The sequence below is a fragment of the Phacochoerus africanus genome, chromosome 11 (genome assembly GCF_016906955.1).
Source record: "Phacochoerus africanus isolate WHEZ1 chromosome 11, ROS_Pafr_v1, whole genome shotgun sequence".
Taxonomy (NCBI): domain Eukaryota; kingdom Metazoa; phylum Chordata; class Mammalia; order Artiodactyla; family Suidae; genus Phacochoerus; species Phacochoerus africanus.
The window spans coordinates 127,141,969-127,164,897 of NC_062554.1; the positions used below are offsets into that span (position 1 = coordinate 127,141,969).

Sequence of the window (22,929 nt, forward strand, 5' to 3'; positions counted from 1 at the left end):
TGTTGTGTGCTAAAATAATGAAAAATATGGTGCTTACTTTCTGGGAACATTAGTGGCCCTGAGATAAACAGAAGCTGCATCCTTCCTGGAAAAAGAATGATGTAGGAAATTAGCTGGGGAGGAGGTGGATACTAGGCCTTTTATATTAGCCAGTAACATAATTTAAAAATACTAAGTTCATAAGAATATGAGAGAGGGAACCACCCTTGACTAAAGTAGTCACTTTTTGTGACCTGCTGGTTAAAAGACCCGAGTTTCACAATCATAGAGGTTTAGATTTTTCAGAAGTTCCTTGAAGGTTTGAAGAAAGAAGTCACCTGATAACCTTGAACTATGTTACTACTTAAAGTGTTATGTTCTGGTCTCTATGTTAAATCAGTATTGAACTTTTAAAAACAAAGTCGAACAGCAGAGAATCACAGTTTTGAGCACTCAATAAACAAAGCTGTTTTTCAGATCATTTACCCCCATCTCTAAGAATCTAAGAGCTTTTTATGAACATTTTAAATGGTTGAAAGTTTTTGAGAAACTTCCTCTAATTTATATATCTATTTTAAAAATCTAGAGGACAGAACTTGTTAGAATAAGTCACACTCAGAGAAATATTTGGAAATATGATCTATAAGATTTATCTGAAGATGATAGGCACCAAATTTCCTGTGACTTCATTTGTTCTTGATAGAGAACTCAATATAGTAAACCACTTGTGGGAGTTTTCCCTCAAGTGTGGTTGTTCTAACGGAATCTTTTTTTTTTTTTTTTTTTTCAGGGCCACACTCATGGCATATGGAAGTTCCCAGCCTAGGGGTTGAATCAGAGATGCAGCTGCTGGCCTATACCACAGCCTCAGCAACGCTGGATCCTGAACCCACTGAGTGAGGCCAGGGATTGAACCAGTATCCTCATGGATACTTGTTGGGTTCGTTACTGCTGAGTCAACATAGGAACTCCCTCTAACAGAATCTTAATCTCAAGATAAAATTTATGTAAAAACGTAATTCATCATACATGATAAAGCAGAGAGGAAGAACCTGGTAGGAGGAACCAACGAAAATATCTTAAGTATACTAAAATGCTGATGGGTCATTACTGAAGAATATAATATTATAATACTGAATAGTAAAGCTGAGTAGATATTTTTCCTATTGTGATTTAAATTTACCTTAAAAGAGATTATGATTGACTATGAAATATTTAGTCTTTCATCAGCTTCACTACATACTATTTATCAAATGCTCACAAATCTGTGTTCTAAGAGTTCTCAATGTCTAAGAAAATATGTCTTCCTTAAGATTTCTTAGATGAGATTAAAAAAACTAATTTTAAAATTAGTAGCTTTTGGAGTTCCCTTGTGGTGCAGCAGGTTAAGGATCTAGTGTTGTCACCGAAATGGCTTGGATTGCTCCTGTGGTGCAGGTTCGATCCTGGCCTGGGAACTTCCACATGCCATGGGCATGGCCAAAAAAAAATGGTAGTTTTCATTGTGTATGAAGTCTGGAGTCAGTTTTATTGTGGCGGATGTTAGCTATGGGTAGGGAGATACTGTGTTTCTCCTAGAGGGACTAATAAAAATTTTAATTTTTAGGCAAAGCACGATGCCCAAAGTGTTGGGTCCAGAACATAGCTTTTTAGGAAAACAGCAACAGTTTCAAATCCCAGGTCCAAATCCATGGGGAGTGAATCATGAGAGGGAATTCTATGCGACGCTCTGTTTGAAAATCCTGCTGTCTAGCAACTTTTTTGTGTAGGAAAATCAGAAAGCAAGAAGTAGGGCTTTGATTCACTTAGTGGGCAAGCTTTCAGGATTGGAACATTCTGAGAAGAGAACGTGGTTAGTAAGAAGTTAATATAGAACCTCAGGCCTAGGAAGGAGAAGTCCTGGGATACTGATTCTTATTAGAAGGCAGACTCTGCAAAAAGACCAAAAAAAAAAAAAAAAAAGGGAGTTCCTGTCGTGGCGCAGTGGTTAACGAATCCGACTAGGAACCATGAGGTTGCAGGTTCCATCCCTGCCCTTGCTCAGTGGGTTAAGGATCTGGCGTTGCCGTGAGCTGTGGTGTAGGTCGAAGACGCGGCTCAGATCCTGCGTTGCTGTGGCTCTGGCATAGGCTGGTGGCTACAGCTCAGATTAGACCCCTAGCCTGGGAACCTCCCATATGCCACGGGAATGGCCCAAGAAATGGCAAAAAGACAAAAAAAAAAAAAAAAAAAAAAGAAGGCAGACTCTGGCCCAAAGTAGAAGTTTAGTTATAAAACCCTTGGCACAAAGTCGGGGATAGACTACCATTAAGAATGGATTGATGCAAAATCCAACTGTGTTGTACTTGTTCAACATGATAAACTCTAGTGATGAACCATAGTTCCACCAGGTCACAACCAATTACTTTGGACAAGGAGCTTATCCTTTTTTAGCCTTCCTTAGCTCATTTGAATTCCTCACAGTAATCTTAACTATATAACTATGAATTTATCTCTTGGTTCTTTTTTGAAGAATGTAGATTATACTTTACGGGGATTTGGGGGGTGTTTTGTTTTGCTCTTTCTTGCTTGCTTGCTTTCTTGCTTTCGCTTTTTAGGGTTGCACCTGCAACATATAGAAGCTCCCAGGCTAGGAGAGGAATCAGAGCTGCAGCTGCTGGCCTATGCCATAGGCACAGCAATGCCAGATCCAAGCCGCATTTGTGACCTACACTACAGCTTAACTCACTGAGAAAGGCCAGGGATTAAACCCACATCTTCATGGATACTCGTAGGGTTCGTAATCCACTGAGCTGCAAGAGGAACTCCCTATAGGAAAGTTTTGAGTATTAAATATCATGATATATCAAAAATGACTGGTGCGTAATAGGAATTCAGTGAGTAGAAATACCTGTTCTCTTTTTCTCAAAAGCTGTTTGACCTAGTCAGCTTAGTCCTGAGGAGTGGAGAATGCAATGCATCAGTGAGTTCCATATTCTGAAGCCTGCATTTTTAAGTCTTGTGTGGGCCAGTACATCAAATAGAGACTTCTGAAGAAACCTTGGAGCAACGACTTGCTGCCCTGGTGATCTGTTACAGTAACTGATGTATCATCTCTTTGACCTCCTATTTCCACACAGCCCTGATCCATGCCCTCACTTACTCTTACATTTGTTTTGTTTTCCTATTGTCAGACATGGGTTTGTGTGGAAATCTACCTTTAATCTGTAGAACTGGATTCAGCATTTGATCTGTCCCCTTTTCTTCTTCAAGTTGAAACAAAGTCCTCTCACCTCTCGCTTCCCCTGGAGAGACACTGACAGAGTGGGTTAACTTCTCCCGGATCCTCCCAAAGCCCTTGGTACATCCTTATCCACACAAGTCTTTGCTCCATTGTGAAGGGATATGTGGAGAACATTTTCTAGGACGTTGTTTGTTACTTCCAACAGGAAGTGTCATTTGGGAAATTTACTTAGAGCCACATTCTAGAAAAAGATGGGCTAAAACACTTACCTTTTCTTCATTTTGACATTGAAAGACCTGAAGTTTATGCTATATCCCTTCTTTGTTTTCCAGAAACTTTAGAATCAAACCTGAAACGGCAACTATGTAGGATCTTATGACATATACATTTAGGTTCCTGATTTTGACACACCAATTTAATTCATATTTACTTGATTCTGGGTTTTAAATTCATATTTACATTTTACACTCTGAACTCTTGTTTGTTTGCTGAAAACTCCATTGGAATCCTTTGCAGGAAGAGGGAGGAGATAACCAAACAATTGATTCCATCCTACTATCATTCTTAGCAATCAAAGAAGAATTTTTAATATGTTATTTTTTCCACAAGGCTTTGAATACATTTTAAAATTTATCTTTCTAATCTCTCAATTACTTATTATAAGTAAATAATAAGCACATTTTGTTGTATAAAAAATGATAAAATGGCCCCAGTGTCGGAAGATGCAGATCCTGGACAGTTAGTACCATTTATTCATTTATTCATCTAAGCTAGTAAATAAGCACAGGGAGTCAGACAGTCCTCTAGGTGCTGAGGATATAGTAATATCCTAATAGATTTGAAATGTTATTAGGACTTCTAGAAGAGGATGAATATTCCTTCATGGTGGATGGCAACTTCGGGACAAGAACTTTAGGGGAGCACTTAAGTGTGATTTGAGCATGCAAAGGTAAGAGCAACATAAACTAACACCTACGTGAGAGTGAGTTCACTAAGGAACATAGGCAAAATCTAGCTTTCAGGACTTTTGTGTCATACATAGGAATATAAATGCTAACAAAGGGTTAATATCTATACTATATAAGGAATTCTTAAACCACAAAAAGAAAAAAAAGATCAGCAATTCAATACACATAGGGACAAACAGACATTTCACAGAGGAAATACACATGGCCAATAACTATATGAAAATCTCCATCTCTTTGGTTATCTGGTATATGCAAATCACAAACCTGGTGCTATACCATCAGATTGTCAAAAATTAGCGTCTTAAGGGCAGGGCTATAGAACAAATCTGTTTGTGATTAGAGAATCTGCTTCTTTAATTTCAACAAAAAGAATGGTAAAACATTGAAAGGAAACATAGACTTATGCTTGAAAATAATTTTGAAAACATACTATTTCTGAGAGACATTATTCATAGGACTGCTTTTGCCACAAGAACAAGATACAGGTTTGTTTTTTGTTTGTTTTCACTGTTTTATCCATAGCATTTGTTGTAATCCTTACCCTCCCTGAGTGCTCAATAAATCTTTGTTGAATTATAATTGATAAAAATTAACTTCAAATAAAAGAGGTCCAACTTTATATTTTTTTGAATGAGAATGCATTACTTCTTAATGAACCTGTGTTTTTCCATTCTTATATGAACATGGTGAGAACTTGGAACGTGGAAAATTCCAAGTCATCAGAGATGGTTTTCTAAAAACTATTTAATGAATAAAATTGTGTGTTTTTTAACAATCTCAGCCAAAGATTTACTGCTACTGACGTGCTCTAGCAGTTCTTACATTATAAGTAGTTGAGGGAAATTTTAAAGCTTAAGTTAACATAGTGATTGTGGAGAGAAAATGATTTTAGTGAAACCCTACGTAATCTTTCTCTCTTGCAATATTTTGATTTGTTCAGTCTTGTATGGTGATAAAGCACTGAATTATATCTCGCTTGCCCCTGCCACCAAGTCCTGTGTAACTTCGTTTATTTCTCTGGATCTTTGTTTTCTTACATGCAAGATAAGACTCTTGTGTCCTTTTAAGTCTCTATAAATGCAAGGAATTAATTTACAAGATGGTGCTTGTGGAAGAAGACTTGTTTATTGTGTGAACTGAATTTGATCGGGTTATTTTTTTGAGGCCCTTAAGATACCATTGCAATAATCAAAGATTTTCCAGATCTTAATTTAAGTAGGAAATTTTTACTGTTAATTTTATTGTTAATATACCCCATTCCTTCTCCATATCGCTTCTCCTCTGAGTTTCCATGCTGTTTCAGATCATTTGGGACCATTGGCAGGGCACTGGAGAAATTCTTCTTTTCTAACTTTTCTCAGAAGTTAAAAAAAAAATTCTGTAGTCGAAATCTCACTGGAGATAAGATGTAAATTTCCAGTTTATTTTTTGTCCTGTGATACGTCAATGATACGTTTATATGACATTACCCTCTAACATTTTCCCCTACTCCCAACTATTCCAGATCTATTCATTCATTAAAGTTCACCCAAATGTCATGTTCTGCTGAAATACCTATCTGCTTTTGCTGTGTGCTGTTTCATTTCAACTCTGCCATTCTTTTCTGTAGCACCCCTCTTGTCATCTGACTGTCATCTGTGGCTGGACTGTTAATCTCACAAGGGCAGATGCTGTATCTTGTTCCTTGTTCAATCCTCAGATCAAATGATATTCAAAAACAGTAAAAATATTGACTGGATTAACAAATTAATGAATTAAACTGACAACTTGAGTCTTTATCTTTTGAAGACATTTTCTTTGGTACACCCCCCTTTCTAGATACTTACCCAATATGCCCTTTATTTCTTTTATTATTATTATTATTTTTAAAATTACTCAATTTTATTACATTTACAGTTATACAATGATCATCACAACCCACTTTTATAGCATTTCCATCCCAAAGCACATCCCGCCACCCCCCAAACCTGTCTCATTTGGAGGCCACAAGTTTTTCAAAGTCTGTGAGTCAGTATCTGTTCTGCAAAGAAGTTCATTGTGTCCTTTTTTCAGATTCCACATGTAAGTGATAGCATTTGATGTTGGTGTCTCATTGTCTGACTGACTTCATTTAGCATGATAATTTCTAGGTCCATCCATGTTGCTGCAAATGTCATTATTTCTTTCCTTTTTGATGGCTGAGTAATATTCCATTGTGTATATGTACCACATCTTCTTGGTCCACTCCTCTGTCGATGGACATTTAGGTTGTTTCCATGTCTTGGCTATTGAATATGGTGCTGTAATGAACATTGGAGTATATGTGTCTTTTCCAGTCATGGGTTTCTCTGGGTAGATGCCCATGAGTGGGATTGCTGGATCAAATGGTAATCCTATTTTTAGTTTTCTGAGGAATCTCCATACTGTTTTCCACAGTGATTGCACCAATTTACATTCCCACCAACAGTGTAATAGGGTTCCCTTTTCTCTACACCCTCTCCAGCACTTATTGTTTGTAGACTTCTTGATGATTGTGCCCTTTATTTCTACTAATCCCTATAATTTGTACCTACTGAAAAGACAATTCTGCTAAAATTAAAAGGCAATGTTTATACTCTAGCCCCAGGTTATTTATTGAATTAATGAATGAATGATGAAATAATCAATCAAAGCTTTTCCTACTTATTTAGAAGCCTTTTAAATTTCTTCTATACTCTACTTGTATTTCTCTATACAATTACAACCAAATGATGCTGAGATTAATGTTGTCTGCTCTAAGTAGAGTGAGAGTTGTGAATCTGTTCTGGTAGGTACCAAGAGTTAATGAATGCTCCAAATTCAAGGGGGGAGCTCAGGGAAACAGGAGCCTCTATTAAGTTTCAAGTTTGTGGTGGGGGTAGTAAGAATGTATAAAAAAGAACAAAAAGTTGAGGACCTTTTTCCCAAGTCTTTCTGTTGTATTTCTGTAATTCATGGAACGCTCTAGGAATTGTAGGTGGTAGTCAATGGGAAAGTTCTTAATCACAGTAGTGATTCCTGTTGTCACAAAACTAGGAAGAAACAGAATAGAGCCCAAGAGGAATGCTGTATATACTTGAGGTAGCCTAGGCTAAATGGAATAAAACTACATGAGGATAGATTAAAATTGGGCCTTGGACCCAAGACTTGAGCTCAAAATAAAGAGTTGAAAACATTTTGTTGTTCTGTGTTACATGTTTCTTGAATATCTAGCTGTGGCATCAGTCACTATTGCAAAGGCCTAGTCAAGAATTGTGGCTTTGTCCTTAATTACCTCTCCTAGGAGAGAAAACAAATGATAGAATGTCTTGGTACATTTTTTGGATTAATGAGTGATTAAAACAGTATGCTCTGAGCTTAGTCTTGTAGCGTTGTTCAACTGAAAGAGTATAATACCAGAACTGGAATATCAACCAAGAAGTTGCTTGTTAATGCAGAATGTAATAATGAAGAATCAAACTATGAATTCATAGGAATGGAGGTGAGAAAAATTAAAGAGGGCATTGTGATGGTGAGAACACAGGGAAGACAAAGGCAAATACTATGCGATGTAATTTACTGAGTGTGCAACAGACTAGATCTCAGGCAGAAAACCTCCTTTCAGCTTAAGAAAAAGGTTTGAAAGTTTTCAAAATATATGCTATTTCTAAGTCAAATATATAAAACACATTTTCTTAATTTACCGTGTTTTTTAATTTCTTCTACATTTATTTCTTAACTCTCATATCCAACTTTAAAATAAAAATACACATTAATTTCATATGAACTTTCATTTAACCATTAGTGTAGCTTCACAAAGCCTTGAACAGTAGATCAGAAAATATGTATAATATGCCTGGAACGGTAGCTGGCGGAGTAGGTAATTGACAAATGTTAATTTTCCTAAGGATTTGTGCCTTTTAAAGGGGCTTGATATGTTTCCAATAGGACTAAGTTTCAAGCAATAGGGGCCAAATAATTCCAAATTTCAGAATGAGGAGTATTTGATCCCCTTTTGCAGGACGTCAGAGAGGAGGTGATCAAGTAGTATCAAGTTTGCCATTCTTAGCTCCTCACCCCCCTTCAGATGTGAAATGGGGGAAAGTGAAGCAGCTTGGAGTTACTGGAAATTGAAGGTTTTCCTGAGGAGAATTACTGTGCTACGAGGGCCACTCATGTCAAGGGGTAAGTAGAAGTTTTTCCCTTCACTGTAAACATAGTGAGAGACGATTTGTGAAGGTCACTTGAAGAGTTTTGTGTGGATCCCTTAGTTAAAGGGACATAGAGACTTATATTTGATTAACTCACAGAAACAAAAGAAGACCCCAGGACAGAAGCGGACTAAAACTCTCCATGGCAAAGGAGCTGAGGAGTATTTGGGAAGTGAATTCTTTGAGAATGGGTTGAGACTTAATGATTTTTTAGGGAGCAGAAGTGAAATCTGAAGTAGAAATTTTCTTCTAGAATTGTCTTGAAATTTCAAAGCTTCTTATAAGGGGCTAGGCAGCCTCAACAGAAAAATCCTAAAGTGACCACTTGGCTACAGAAAAGGGTCATGTGTTATTAGCTGGAAAGTGTTGCCTGAACCAAAGGGACGTGTACAGTAAATCCCCGTAAGTCCTCAAGAGGGAAAGAGACAACCTGTAACGCTGGCATCAGACAGAAGAAACTAATAGCAGATTATATTACTGTCAGTGAAGGAAGACATTTCTTATCTCTTACCTCTGCTTTCCATGCACGCCTTCAACCTTGGAGGAATCAGAGGCAGTCTAATGAATGGGAGAAGAAAAACAAACATTCTAGGTCGGATTTCCACTTTCATTAATGATGGAGTTTGAAACAGAACCAACTCACACAGAGAGCAAGGCTAAAATACTTTAAAATGATTAACTTAATAACAGGAGAAAGCCAACAAAACACTGAAAATATGTAGGGCCAACATTTGGGAGGAGAAAACACAGAGAAATAATTGCAGCATTTGGGGCTTCTCTTTCCTTAGAGATGTCTACCAAGAAGAGGTGGCTTGGAGGATGAGAAAAAGAAAAATGGATTTGGACAATCTCAGGAAGTTCTAGACAAATCTATAGATATGATGATATATATCCCAGGGAACTTTATACATATGTATGTTGTTATGTATAGCAGCAGCCTTTTTAGTGGACGTTATCAAACAAATGCCATAAATTATGTAGAAAGAAGACAATAGCAAAACAAGCATGAAGAAGAATAAAGTTGAGAAGTAATACTACTATATCTTCAAACTTACTATAAACTGGTTTTTGGTTTATACATAGCAAAACAGATCAACAGACCAAAGGGAAGAGTCCAGAAACAGACTCATGCTTATACCATCACTTGGCTTTTTTTTTTCTTTTTTTCTTTTCTTGCCATTTCTAGGGGCACTCCCATGGCATATGGAGGTTCCCAGGCTAGGGGTCTAATCAGAGCTGTAGCCACCGGCCTACGCCACAGCCACAGCAACGTGGGATCTGAGCCTCATCTGCGACCTACACTACAGCTCATGGCAACGCCGGATCCTTAACCCACTGAGCAAGGGCAGGGATGGAACCCGCAACCTCATGGTTCCTAGTCGGATTCCTTAACCACTGAGCCACGATGAGAACTCCTGGCTTTTTTTTTTTTTTTTTTTTGGCCTTTTAGTGCTGTACCTGCAGCATATGGAGGTTCCCAGGCTAGGGGTCTAATCAGAGCTACAGCTGCTGGCCTACACCAGAGCCACAGCTCTGATCCAAGCCATGTCTGTGACCTACACCACAGCTCACGGCAATGCCAGATCCTTAACCCACTGAGCGAGGTCAGGGATTGAACCCGCAACCTCATGGTTCCTAGTTGGATTCATTTCCACTGCACCATGACAGGAACTCCTGGCTTTTCTTTTTTTAAACAAAGATGCTGATATAATTCAATAAATGATATTAGAGCAACTTTATACCCTTTTGGAAACTCACAACATACATTATAGACCTAAAGGTGAGAATTAAAACTGTAAAGCTCTTAATAAAAACAGAATATTTTCTTGACAATAAGGTGGACAAAGATCTCGTGTTAGGAGAATTATCCCAGTTCTGGAGACAAAAGTGTAGACAAAAAAAAAAGAAAAGAAGTGTAGGGTAAACCTTAATGAAAAATTACTACATAAAACAACACCACCAATAATAATATGTTTGGCAACGTATAATATATGAGTTAAAATATATGATAACTATGGCATTTAAGTTAAGGATTCAAATTTAAATTAAACTTTAAAGATATAAGGATAACTCTAGGTTGATGACTGAGAAAATAGCAAAATGTATACTGTTACCAACCTGGTAGTGGGGAAATAAATGGAATAATTTTTAAAAATTCATTCTAAAAAAAGACAAGAAAAGAGAAAAAATGAAAGAGACAGGATAATTATAAAAATAGTTAAAGAGGTATATTTAACATAAATAGATGAGTAATTACATTAAGTATAAATCAAATACTTTAGTTAAAGGACAGAGAATGTCAAATTGGATAAAAGTACAAAAGCTAACTATATACTGCTTATGGTACAAACACATAAAGACATAGATACTGGGAGTCAAAGAATGAAATAAAGATATACTGTTAAAAACCATGAGTTCCTGGAATTTCTGTCATGGCACAGGGGAAACGAGTCGAACTAGGAACCATGAGAGTGTAGGTTTGATCCCTGGCCCTGCTCAGTGGGTTAAGGATCTGGCATTGCTATGGCTGGGGCATAGGCTGGCAGCTACAGCTCTGATTAGAGCCCTAGCCTGAGACACTCCATATGCTGTGGGTGTGGCCCTAGAAAAAAGACAAAAAGACAAAAAACCAAACCAAAACAACAACAAAAACATGAGTTCCCTAGTGGCCTAGTGGTTAAGAATCTGGCATTGTCACTGTTGTAGTTCAGGTCACTGCTGTGGAGCAACTTCAGTCCCAGGCCTGGGAACTTCTGCATGTTACAGGGGCAGCAAAAATATATAATGATGATAATAATAATAATTTATAAAACGCTGTTAAAGCTATATTATTAAATTAAGTGGATTTTAAGGCAAAAGTTTACCACAGATGAAAAGGATCAGTTCAGAATCACATAAGGTTCCACTCATTAAGAAGATAGAGTAGTACTAAATTTGAATGCACCTAACAATATAACTTCAAAATATAGAAAGCAAAAATTTGCAGAGACATAAGGAGAAATAGGCGAATGCACAATTATTGTAAGAGACTTTACTACACCTCTATTAATAGCTGAAAGAAGAAGTAGACCGAAAAAAGTAGAAAGACTATCAAAGATTTGAACAATGTGATTAAGTAGCTCATTGACATATTGGAACAAAGCTCCTAACAGTTGTAGAATATGTATTATTTTCTAGTACTAAAAGAATATTTGCAAAAATTGACTTTTTCCTGGGCTATAAACAAGTTGCAACAAATTTCCAGGATTAAAATTATTTAGAGAATGTTCTCTGGGTACAGTAGAAATAAGATAGAAGTCAATAGCACAAAGATAATTAAAACATTAGGTAGAGAAATAGAAAAGGGAGCCAGCCCTCTCTTCCCTTTTCTTTCTCCTTGTTGAGTCCTATAGGCTCTTAACCTGGGGCCAGGCAGAAGTTGGGGAAAAGACCAAGTTTTAACTTTAAATGCCCAGACCTGAATAGACAGAATATTTAGTAATGTCAATTACTCAAACAAATCTGTTCCAGGTAGTAAAAATGACCCTTATTATCAAAATAGGGAAAAGTTATAGCATTTGCTAGATTTCAATCAATGGGGTAAAGGAGAAAACAATATATCAAGCAAAAACAGGACAAGTGGCGAAAAATGAAATGCTGTTTTTTTAATACAGCACCATTTGAGACCTGCTTGTCCAAAGAAAACACCTACACCATGGCTTTCTCTATCTTACCAAAAAAATATGCTAAATGGAAACTAAAAAATAAATCAGATTTTATTTTCTTAACACTAACAATTCATAGCACTCTGGAGGTATCCATTTGATTACCTGGTGTTTAATGCTATTACAGTGGCATTTAGTAGTAAATGAACAAAATGCACAACCAGCCTCATAGAAACTTTAGCAAACCTAACCCTAGATTGGACAAACGGTGTAGTTAAGTGGGTAGAAATAAAAAGATTGGAATAGAGGTAGATTTCCTGTGTTCTAATTCTGGTTCTGCTGCTTACTATGTATGTGATTCTGGGTAAATTTCTTAACCTTTCTTTGCCATAGTTTCTAAATTTAAAATGAAATGATAACAATAGGATTTCGTTGAGGATTTTTAATAAGGTAATATATGAAAAATGCTGGCATAAACTAAGCACTCAATAATTAGTTATTATGTATTTGCTATCTCTCTTGCCTTGAGGAAATACCTCTAGAACAATTTGTATGGCTCTAAATCATTATTTTCAGTATCTACCTAATAGACCATTGTATAGATGTACCATTGTATGGAATACCCTCTATTGATGAAAATACTCAGTTATTTGTGATGAAAAACACACTGATCATGAAACGAGTTGCTGTGACTCATATGTTGAGTCATTGAGATGAGTCCTGTCATGTAGTTACTGCAATGATTTGGAATAATTTTAATGTGAATGTATCTCGTGCAAGAAAAAGGAGACTCATGATAGCCCCTCCCAACCACACCTTTAGCAGCATCTTTTGGGTGATTGATGATGGTCCCTGCATAGTTGTCTACTGCTCTGCAGGATAGAATGGAAGGGGGCGGGCAATAAGAGAAACTGAATCTTTACTGCCAAGACTTCTCTATGCAAAATGGAAAAATGAACAATGTTTTTGGCATCAAACCCTATATGTTTTCCTTGATTGAATGTGGAAGAATTTTCTCTCTTCTTCATTTATAATTTATTCCCTATTGCCTAGACTCAAAATTCTGTGACTTACAATTCAGATAATTAATTCTGTGGCCCATGCCTGTCTTCCAAATCTTCTCTTATATCATGCTCTTGCCAACCTGGAACACTTCATCTTTTCCCAACATCCCAAGGGAAACTTCTTCGAAGCCTTCTCTCTTTCCTGCTTCCCTTTCAGTACAGATCTCCCCTTCTCTCAACTCATATCATACATTAAATCTCTGTCGTGACTTCTTGCATTTTCTCCTTGGGTTTTGTGGCAATGTGGTTGCACGTCTTATGTCTTCTGTTAAATTATAAGCTTGTTGAAAAAAAAGCATCTTTTATTTCTCAAATTGAATTAGTATATTGCTTGCATATATTTTATGCTCAGTAATATTTAAAAAAAAAAAATGAGTGAGGAGGAGTTCCTGTCGTTGCTCAGGGGAAACAAATCTGACTAGTATTCATGAGGACACAGGTTTGACCCCTGGCCTTGCTCAGTGGTTTAAAGATTCGGCTTTGCCGTGAGTTGTGGTGAAGGTCATAGACTCTGCTTGGATCTGGTGTTGCTGTGGCTATGGTGTAGGCCAGTGGCTACAGCTCTGATTCGACCCCTAACCTAGCCTGGGAACCTCCATATGCCATGGGTGTGGCCCTAAAAAGACCAAAAAAAGAAAGAAAAGCTAAAATGAGTGAGCATATAAGCTAAAAAAAGTTGTAAGGTAGTTGCACTTTTAGGTAAATAATTAAGAACACTGACAAGAGGAGCGTCATCACCCTGCCTAACTGATTGTTAGTTCACAGCTAGGTAGCTACGGTTGCTAGTAAGCACAGGAAATATAAATGGTTGTTTGAATTTCAGAAGCGCAAGAAATATTCAAATTAATCAAATCACTTAGAATAAAAGACATCAAAATAAATATATTTTACTTAGATGAATTAATTTATTGAAGTACTCTTATTTACATTTAACATATTTTAGAAAATATTTCCAGGAATAAGGTAGAGTATTTTTACTTGTGCTTTTTATCTTGGGAACTGCCAAAACTATTCATCTAATGCTTTCTTCATTTGTGTATTTTAATCGTTCATTAAGCATCTTATATGAGAGATTTGCCTCATACTTAAAACAATTTGAGTGCATCCTTCCTAGGGGTTTATGCATTTCATTTTAGAAAAGGATTGCAAATATCTTTTAATTAATTATACAATCATTGAAAGAGCAGCATCCTTTTTTTTAAAACCCACATTCTACGTTGGCTTTCTTTAAGACTGCATTTTCTGTAAGTATGAAAAGAACAGAAATTTTGAAGAATTTTATTAATTATACAAGCTCAGAGCAGGATGAATCGTATAAGTAGAAATGATTAATTAAATTGGCTGCTGTCCAGTTAAAATCATTCACAACTGGACTGTGAAGTGGTAGACTAGCTGGCGAATTGCTTGGAGACAAAGTTAATGGCCATGTTTGTCTGAATTCCTGGTTCCCAGTGTAAAACTAATGTTCAATAAATGTCTGTTAAATCAACAATGCATGTGTAAATGCGTAAGCTTTTGGCCAGCTTTAGAATTGGAAGTGACATACTAGCCCGTAGAACAAAACAATAACTGCCCTCTCCAATTATTAGACTAAAATTAAATTCAGAATATGATTGGGGAGTTCCCGTCGTGGCGCAGTGGTTAAGGAATCCGACTGCAAACCATGAGGTTGCGGGTTCCATCCCTGCCCTTGCTCAGTGGGTTAACGATCCAGCGTTGCCATGAGCTGTGGTGTGGGTCGCAGACGCGGCTTGGATCTCGCGTTGCTGTGGCTCTGGTGTAGGCTGGCAGCTACAGCTCCGATTAGACCCCTGGCCTGGGAACATCCATATGCTGCTGGAACGGCCCAAGAAATAGCAAAAAGACAAAAAAAAAAAAAAAAGAGTATGATTGGGATGGTTTCAATCAATTGTCCATTGATATTTTATGAAATATGATTAGTTTTAAATAGACTGGAATTTTACTTGTGTATTTCATTTTACTTGTGTATTTTTTCATATTTCATTCTCACCTATCACACTTGTTTAGAGATTGTTGTTTCTACTTGGACATAATTTGATTTTTGGTCAATGATGATTCAGATGGGCATCTTTAGGTGATTCAGAGATGTGTGCTGCACCCAGGTGACCTATCATTTTCGGAATACCTTTTCCAGTTCTGACACTGCCCAATTTTGTCTAGAATGTGAATCTCATTAAGTCACAGGTCCTATGGCTCCTGGCTAGCAGGAACTTATTTATTTCACATGTAAAATTAGTTTATAATATTCTAACCTTTATGTGGATAAGCCAGACTGGTAGCTAAAAAAATATATGAGGATCAGTAATGGGCACTTCCTCTCCATTCCTTCATGCACGATAAAGAAAGGGTATAAAGTCTGTCATATTTTTACTCTAAAACTATTGTTCTCACTGTCACTCATCAGTTGAACCTTATTGGCCATTCACTATTTACAGAGCCCTGTATTAGTAATTGACAAAGAGAAACCCTACTTTTGAGGGGTTTAAAATCTAATGAGAAACACATGACACAATATAAAAAAGTGAAAATGACAATACATTTATTTTTATATTAAGTTCTAAATGGATGTGTCTAAATACTTATCTGTGCTAAGCTAAGTCACTGAAATTTGAGGTGCTGCATTCCACTAGAATCAATCTTATAAGTGCTGTGGGCATTTAGCCCAAGTTGCTGTGGCTGTAGCATAGGTCAGCAGCTACAGCTCTGATTCAGCCCCTAGCCTGGGACCTTCCATGTGCCACAGGTGCGGCCGTAAAAAGACCAAAAAAAGAAAAAAAGAAAGAGAAATTCCTCTCAACTTCTTAGCCCCATTATCTACTGCCCTCTTCCTCTTTCTACTCCACTTCGAAGAAGGGTTTTACTCTTTCCAGTTTCATCAATTATCAAAACACTCCAATCTGGTCTACCCCCAAACTCTTCAACTATTGTCAAAAAGGTCAGCAGCAATTTCCTTGTTGTTTAATCTAGTTAATACTTTAAAAGCCTTATCTTAGCTAACCTCATCATAACATTTCAAATTATAAATTATTCCCTTCTTTTTAAAGCACTGTCTTCCCTAGGTTTCCATAATGATAGCATCTCCTCCTCAAAATATTCCTTTTCTTTTTAACAGAACTCAGCATTTTTCCCACATAGCTGGTGATGCTCTGTTCAAGTCAAGTTATCCCATTTTCTACCACTAGTGATTGATTTAGGAGAGTACCTGTGACATTAAACTGGCTAATAATGAATCAGGAGAACTCTGGTAGAGGGGTATTGCCAAGCCCTCCTAGCCCTTGAAAGCATATGTGAAGAAGGGATGACTAAAGCTCTGATAGTCATTTTCTAACTAAGAAGGCAAGGCAGTAATATCATAGTGGTTGAGAGTCTAGTGCTGAAATTCCAGCTCCCCACTATGCTATATTATAATTAAGTCCCTTAATCTCTCTGTACTAACCTTTCCCCATCTATAAATTGGGAATGATGACAATATTTCTAACTGCCTAAGAAGGTTATAATGAGGCTTAAATAAGTTAACTTTTCCAAAACAGTGGGGTATTTGTTCAAAACACCTGTGAACAAAAGCCAATATAGTGAAGAGTAGACAGCAGGAAAGAGTCTGGGTTCTGGCGGCCTCCTAAGCCACTGAACTGCCCACTTCCATGTAAGTTGTCTATAGATAATAAATCCCTACCTTTGAATCTATATTTAGTAGACTATTCTGTTATTTTCCATTGAAAACATCCTAAATGACGCCTCCCACTCTCCTGGTTTCCTCTTCTTATGTATTTGGTTTCTCCTCTTCGTCATATCTGAAGATGCCTCAAGCATTTTCTATCCTTTGGCTTATAGGGGATGCATAACTGCTCTATTGCTAGGCCCACTCCCCAGGTGTCTCATCAAGTTTCATGACTTGAAACTACTATATAATAATGACTTTAAATTATAAATGTAAACACAAATCTCTCTTCTGAGCTCAATTCATACATAAAAGTTTATTGTATCGCCATATTCATCTCAGAGGCAACTCAGGTTCAACATTTTAAAAAAGTTCTCATTGTCTCTCTTCCCATCAGCTCCAAAGCCAGTCTCCCATCCATACTGCCTTCCTTAGTGAATTCATCACCATCGCCCTAGTGGCCCAAGCCACAAATTCAGATATTATTCTTAATTCCCTTCTCCTTTATTCATCCATATCCAAATCAACTATTAGGTCTTGTTAAAAAATTCCAGGAGCAGCACAGAGACCACTATATCTGGAGCAGAGTAAGCAAAGAGGAGAGTCTAGATGGAGATAAGTTCAGAGAGATAAAGGAAGGGCCATAGCACAAAGCCCCCCTCCCCCCATGATGAAATGGGAACCCATAGAAAGGAGAGGTCAGGTCTTAAACAAAAACATAACATGATCTGCTTTCTTTTTATTTTTTATTATTATTTTTTTTTGACTTTTTGTTGTTGTTGTTGTTGCTATTTCTTGGGCCGCTCCCGTGGCATATGGCGGTTCCCAGGCTAGGGGTCGAATCGGAGCTGTAGCCACCGGCCTATGCCACAGCCACAGCAACGTGGGATCCGAGCCGCATCTGCAACCTACACCACAGCTCACGGCAACGCCAGATCGTTAACCCACTGAGCAAGGGCAGGGACCGAACCCGCAACCTCATGGTTCCTAGTCGGATTCGTTAACCACTGCACCATGACGGGAACTCCTGCTTTCTTTTTAAATAATAGGCTGAAGGGGTCAAGGACAAAAGCAGGCAGACAAATTAAGAAGCTAATAAAAGAATGCAGACGAGCAATGAAAGAAGTTTGGAAGAATCGATATGATTTGTTAACAGATTTATGTGAGCTGAAAGAGAAATAGAGGGATCAAAGATTATGTCAAGGTTTTGGTCCTGAGTAACTGGAAGTACAGAGTTACTATTTACTGAGATAGGGAAAGATTGCACAAAGAGCCAATTTGGGGAGGGTGTGAGACATGTTTATTTTTTAATATATTAAGTTCAAGATGTTGATTAGTAACGTAAGTGGAGCTTTTTTTTTTTTTTTTTGTCTTTTGTCTTTTTTGTTGTTGTTGTTGTTGTTGTTGTTTCTTGGGCTGCTCCCTCGGCATATGGAGGTTCCCAGGCTAGGGGTCGAATCGGAGCTGTAGCCACCGGCCTACGCCAGGGCCACAGCAATGCAGGATCCGAGCCGCGTCTGTAACCTACCCCACAGCTCACGGCAACGCCAGATCGTTAACCCACTGAGCAAGGGCAGGGACCGAACCCACAACCTCATGGTTCCCAGTCGGATTCGTTAACCCCTGCGCCACGACGGGAACTCCATAAGTGGAGCATTTGTGTGGACTGTTCAGTATACAAGTATGGATTCAGAACTGGAAATATAAATTTGGAAATCATTAGCACATCGATGAAATATACGATTATGAAATTGGATACATAATCAAGGCACTGAGTATAGAGATAAAAGAGAAGTCATCTAATGACTGAGCCCAGGAGTATACCAATATTCCTCAGCATCTGAGGAACAAAAGACATTGAGTGAGATTAGATAGTAGGAAAGCCAGAAGAATGTGATAGTCTAAAAGTGAAGAAAGCTAAACAAAGAAATTGAAGCAAGCAATTATGTCAAGGCTGCTGATAGGTCAAGTAAGATGAAGTTGAGAATTGACCTTCAGGTTTAGCACCATGGAGGACAGCAAATAGTGTTGGCTAGATAAATTCCACTTAATGGACTCAGTTTAGACTTTTCCTGGTTTGGAAAGTCTTCCATGATCCTGCAAAAGTGGTTAAGGACCCCTGATGTATGCTGTATCACAGTTGTCATTTTACACTCATCCTAAGGTTTTGAAGTTACCATGTTACTTCCCTGTTTTCTCCTCTAAACCATATATGCGTCAAAGGCAAGGACTGGCGTGTGATCACTGCTGTACCTTGCATAGTAACTGGCAAAGAGTAGGGATAATATTTGCCAAATGAAATTTAAGTGAATTGCCTATCATTTGTGCCAGAAGGACATCCCTGCCGGGTGAAAAAAAAAAAAAAAAAGAGGGTGTATATATAACAGGGAGTAGCCAGATCTAGCAAGTATCAATGACACATCCTTGAATGACAAAGACTAATATTTTTACCTCATTTGGCTTACTTCCGATTCAGAGAAGCTTGTTAGGACAATACAAAATGAGCTACTAATAGAATATTTAGGTGTGCCAGTTACCTAAGGGCAGGAGAACAGCCCAAAGCCAGCTTAGCAACTTAGTGAGCAACTGTCATTAGTCAGCCATGGCCACCTCAACAATACCTTATCAATGGATAGCTCATAATTTTCCTAAGGTTTTCATGGACATGTTGTTAACTAAGGGAATGAAAACTAAGGTTTTCATGGAAGAGTTCTTAACTAAGGGAGTGAACATGGTTCAGTTCTAAACATCTACTAACTGAAACATTGTTCAAGGCTTCATCGAAACCAAATGTTTTTATTGGAATCAAGAAGTATAAGTCAGTTTCATTATCATTTCTAAATACTTATGTAATTTCTTATTTCCTTTTAGAGTGGAAATATTTCTAAAAATAGGCTGTAGGACTACTGTAATATTAATTAAATTAGCAATTACAAAATCATGTTATTGATAATTACAAGATTAAATAGTAATTGTAGTAGGTCATTTTAATTTTAATGGAAATAAATTGTATAGACTAATAATGAAAACTGTCCTAACTCTATGGGTTTATAGGACTTATGGAAAGCTGGTTAAGTTACATTTATTTCTATAGATGAGAGCAGACCTTTAATTTTGAACTTCCATGTATTAAGTTAATCTTGAACAGTCTACCCCTTACTAAATTACTAGGTTACTTTTTCTAAAAAGCGTCTTTAACATACTAATGTTTATATTATATAGCTATGCAATTACACCAAGATATCTCACATATCTTTCTCTCTGTGTATATGTGTGTATATGTCATATATATTTGACAACACTTAATATATATAATCCTAGAAACAGCACTGAGGCCATTACGCCTGGAACAGATTGCAGCAAAGGAGACAGATCACATAGAGAATGTGTGCATGTATTTATATAAGCTATAAGCTGTAAAAACTCTTGCTAGGTTGAGCATAATCGTACAGTATGACATGGATAACAAAACATAAAAGCAACAGTTCTCTAAAATTTCTTAGGAGTGGCTTATAGAAGAATATGAAGAGTGGCCATAGGTGAGTTTCTGTCGTGGCTCAGCAGTTAATGAACCCAACGAGCATTCATGAGGATGCAGGTTCAATCCCTGGCCTTGCTCAGTGGGTTAAGCTTCCGGCGTTGCCGAGAGCTGTGGTGTAGGTCGCAGGTGCGGCTCAGATCCCGTGTTGCTGTGGCTGTGGCATAGGCTGGCGGCTTCAGCCCTGATTGGACCCCTAGCCTGGGAACCTCCATATGATGTGGGTGCAGCCCTACAAAGACAAAAAAAAAAAAATAGTGACTACAAAGATGATTCATTTATAAAAATCACATTTCCAGAAAGTATTCATCTGAATAAATATTGATCCTTCCAAAGTAGCATTGGTGGCTATAAGTTTATCCACTGCTAGTTCTACATTTTCTGTCTTCTATAGGAATTATGAATAATGCAGTATATGCTAAGGGAATTAATGTATCACAACATATTCATTTTGATGCACTGGGATGAGTGTTAAAAATCCTTTTCCTTCTTTATGGTTATATAGACTTCTTAAAATATCTGTATAGTGAGGTCCCAGTTTGAAAATATAATCTTTGATCATTCCATTTGCATGAGATTGAGAAAATTTATGGGTAGAATTCACTTAGGATCAATTCTGCCTATATTGCCTTTCCTACTACTCTCCCTTCTTTTTCTAGAACTTGTGCTACAACACAGTGAAGCGGAAGAGAGAAAACCCTCAACATCCAAACCAAAACACAGGCAGACAAACCAAAACACCTGTAACAACAACCAAACTTATTTTGACCTTATTATCAGAATCTAAACCACTCAACATAAAGTGGCCTCTCCTGCACCAACCCAGTTTTATTATCTGTGGAGTTTTCAGACCTTCCTTCATCAAAATTGGCTTATTTATTTGCTTGCTTGTTTGTTGTCTCCATAGTCCTCCTACTTTTCTTTCTCACAAGAGTTGTTTCTTCATAAAAGCAACAATTTTTTTCTTTATGAAAATGTGCCCTCTTGTTCACTCCTCTGTGCTCTGTGCCCAGAATAATGATTAATATACACTGAGGGTTTGGTAAATATGAGCTGAATGTATAAGGATATGAATGAATACTCAAATGATATACAAAATAAAGTGCTACATACATTATTGCTTCTTTCAAAATGCTATTGGCTTCTGAAATAATACTAGAGAGCAATTTTCTTTTTTTTATCAGCTAATGCTTACTTTTCCCTATCTCCTTTCCTAATACCTCTCCAATTCCTTTTTTTTTTTTTTTTAAGGCCACACCTGCAGCATATGGAGGTTCCCAGGCTAGGGGTCAAATTGGAGCTGTAGCGTCTTGCCTACACCACAGCCATAGCAACATGAGATCCAAGCTGCATCTGCAACCTACACCACAGCTCACGGCAATGCAGGATTCTTAACCCACTGAGCGAGGCCAAGGATCAAACCCACATCCCCATGGATGCTAGTCAGATTCGTTTCTGCTGAGCCATGATGGGAACTCCTCCAATTCCATTTTAAACATGGAAGTAAAAGTATCTTCAGTACACTGAAGTTTGTATTACATAGCTGTGAAATTAGACCAATATCTCAATTTCTTCCCCTTTCTTCCCCTCTTTCTTCTCTCCCTTCCATGCCTACCTCCTCTTGAATCAACCATCTTTCTTCATTTTCAGGCAGCAAATAAATAAATGCTTCATCAAATTAGAAGAAGAGAATTTCAACTTCCTAATCAGAGACAAAGATTAAGAAATTGATTTCTGTTGCCTGTGCTTGCTACAAGAAAACTGGACAAATACATATGGATAAATTTTTTGAAAAGGTACTAAATCCACCCCACCCCTGTTCCCACATTTCTCCTTGAGTGTGGGCTGTACTTAGTGACTTGCTTCTAATGAATAGACTATGGGAAAAAGGGAAAGTAACTTTAGAGTGGAAGAAAATGACCAACACTATCTTAAGGTTGATATCAATGCTAACCTCTTCAGTGACTCAGTGTTAATGATGTGTACCCTTGCTATGATGTGATAACAATGGCACTTGACATCTGTGATATTCTTTCTCCAAATCCATCACCCCAGTCTAACAGTGAGAAAAGCACTAAACAAATCCACAATGAGGGACTTTATGCAAAATACCTAACCAGTACTTCATGAACACTCCAAGGTCATCAAAATCAAAGACAACACATTGCCACAGACCAGAGAATACTAAGACCAGAGAATGCACTGGCCAAATGCAATGTGGTACCCTGGGCGGGATCTGAAAACAAAGGACATTAGGGAAAAGCTAATGAAATCTGAATAAAGTCTCAAGTTTAGTTAATAGTGGTACATCAGTATTGGTTTGCTGGAGTTTCCATAGTGGTACACTGGAAACGAATCCAACTAGGAACCATGAGGCTGTGGGTTTGATCCCTGGCCCTGCTTAGTGGGTTAAGGATCTGACATTGCCGTGAGCTGTGGTGTAGCTTGCAGACATGGCTTAGATCTGATGTTGCTGTGGCTGTGGCATAGGCCAGCAGCTGTAGCTCCGATTGGACCCCTAGCCTGGGAACCTCCATATGCCATGGATGTGGCCCTAAAAAACAAAAATATATGTGTATATATATTGGTTTGCTGTGATAAATGTACTATGGTTATATAAGATGTTAATAGGGGAAATTGGAAATTG

The 22,929-nt window shown here is 37.6% G+C and overlaps 1 long non-coding RNA gene across 1 annotated transcript in view; it reads left to right on the forward strand.

The window, feature by feature from the left end:
* Positions 1–22,657, forward strand: part of LOC125110577 (uncharacterized) — a 53,589-nt gene extending 30,932 nt beyond the window's left edge. The window contains exons 3-4 of the long non-coding RNA XR_007130667.1: positions 8,168–8,331; positions 21,933–22,657. This is a non-coding gene — a long non-coding RNA (uncharacterized LOC125110577). The remainder of the gene's footprint in view (positions 1–8,167; positions 8,332–21,932) is intronic.
* The last annotated feature ends 272 nt before the right edge of the window (positions 22,658–22,929 follow it).